Below are 2,625 nucleotides of genomic sequence, written 5' to 3'. Positions count from 1 at the left end.
CGTGGTTGGAGGATGGATGGAATAAAGCTTCAACGATGATATCCAAAGGAGGTTGGCGGAATATCGGTGAAGCCTTGCTATTCAAAGTTCAAGATCCAAGTTAAAGCTTCATCCGAGAGATTACCTAGAAGAGCTTATTGAAGATCAAGATCTAGCTTGGGTAATTTAGTTTAGGGTTTATATTATGTGTGTTTAATACGTTAAGCTCAATATAATATACACACACATTTTATTGGTTTCTTCGTATATATATATAGTTATATATATATACACAAGTTTTGGTTTCTATGCATATATATAGTTTTATATATATACATACACAGTTTTGAGTTTTCATGTTTATAAATATGAAATCACATGTTTCATATTTACTATTGTGTTTTGGTATTTATTGCATAGAATATGCAATTTTGTGAAAATATTATATTTTTAGTTTTTGGACTTAACAATAATCATATACATACTTTATTAAGTCTATATAATCATTGTGCAAAGTTTCAAAACATGGTTTAGCCAAAATGTCAAAATTCACATGTTTATTATCATGTCTACAATCATTCCCCAAAGTTTTACATTTTTTGGAATTTATTTGATATTTTTAAACAGTGTTTTAAAATCAGATATACAGTTTTTGAGTATCAGTTTTCGGTCGACCGAACCGGTCGACCGAACCTGAGTTCAAATGTTCACTGGGCGACAGAGAACCTGTCGGTCGACCGGTCCGGTCGACCGATAAAAATTTCCGGTCGACCGACGAATTTTCCGGTCGACCGACGAGTGATTTTTCTGCTTCCAACGGCTAGTTTTTTGACCGTTGCGTTGGGGCTGTTTTGTCTTTTTGCTTGGGGTTTTTGGCTGAGTTTTGAGAGGGTATAAATACCCATTGCTGTTCAACTCTCAAGCCATCTAAGAGATTGTTTTAAAATAGTTTAACAAGGGTTTAAACTTGTTTAGTGTTTGTTTAAGTTTGTTTTAAGAAGCTTTTAAGCAATTGAGTGTTTCGGTTTTGTGATTCAATTCTACAAGAGCTTGAGGAGATCATCTATTGGTGTTTGGGCATTCAACTATTCTCCCTCCAACTCTTGATATATTGAGAAGTTTTCTAAACTCTATTTCTAGCTCTTTTATATATTTGATTATCATTGTTATTAAGCTAGAACTACATTGAGTTTAGTTTTGATTTATATCTCTTTGTTCACACACAACCTTTTGAGCTTATTGTATTTACATTCAAGTCCAATGTTGCTCCTAAATTCATTAATTTTTCCTATGCACAATGGGCTTCTAGATTTAAACTATTTGTTGAATCTAGAAATATTAACTTATGGAAAATTATTGATTGTGCTTATATTGTGCCCACATTGGAGAAATTTAAGTGGAGTAATCATGATAAGAAAATGTTTTCAATGAAGCGTTTGTTAGAATTTTTGCTTAATGCTTTTGACTCATCCATTTCTAACAAATTTATTCATTTTGATAGTGCTTACAAACTTTGGAAATTTATTGAAGCACATCAAGGGGACTTGGAGGCAATCCGACAAGCTTTGGAGGATTCTTCTTCAAGTTCATATGGAGCATCATGCACACGGCCACAAGAGGATAACTCTTGTGTAGTAAGCGATTCCGATTCCGATAATGATTTATCTATTGATGAACTCGCTTGTGCATATGAGAAATTAATGCATGCCTACAATAAATTGCAAAATAATTTTGTAAATTTAAAAAGCAAGTATGTAAATTTAAAATCCGATCATGAGTTATTAGCATCTAAGTTTGAAACCATTTTTAAAGAAAATATGATCCTAAAAGAAAACAATGAGAAACTAAAATTGGATCATGATTCAAACGTTGCTATGTTAACTCATGAAAGAGATAATGCCATGCTAGAAGTAGTAGCTATTAGAAATAAATTTGATAATCATACATGCTCTACTTCTATTATCAATGATGTTGTGCATAATAATGATTTGAATCTTGTTAAGGAACGCATATCATGCTTAGATTCAACTTTATACACATGCATTGATAACCATAAGAAACTTATGGACAAGTGTGCTAAATCATCTACACACTATGCACACTTGTATAGCAAAGTTTACAAATGCTCTACTTGCGGTCGTAAAGGCCACCTTGCTAAATTTTGCTATGATGCACACAAATCTTCTAAGGTTAATGCTTCTTGTGCATCTCATAAGGCTTCTTTATCACATACACATGCACATATTCATCATGTTCATCATAAACATGCTCATGTGTTTAAATGTGATTTTTGTGGTCGATTTGGTCATTTGGCCAAATTTTATTTTGATTTAAAGAGAGTTTCACATTTGCAAAATAATTTTAAAAGACCATCCATGTTTGCAAATGTTTCTAATGTTTCCCGTGCACAACCATTTGGTCAACGCAAATTATTTCAACCTTTTCATTGCACAAATTGCAATCGTAAAGGTCATTTATACAATTTTTGTTTTGACCACTTTCGTGTACTACATGCGTCCAAGAGGGTTCATAACCCTAGGGCTTTGAGCTTTAATGATAGGGGTCATGTCCCTAAACAAACCGGCACCAAGAATACTTGGGTGCCAAAATAATTTTTAAGCCAAGAATATTAGTACTTTTATTTTT

This window comes from Asparagus officinalis, chromosome 1 (genome assembly GCF_001876935.1).
Source record: "Asparagus officinalis chromosome 1, Aspof.V1, whole genome shotgun sequence".
In the NCBI taxonomy this organism is placed as follows: domain Eukaryota; kingdom Viridiplantae; phylum Streptophyta; class Magnoliopsida; order Asparagales; family Asparagaceae; genus Asparagus; species Asparagus officinalis.
This window is presented reverse-complemented; position numbering follows the sequence as displayed.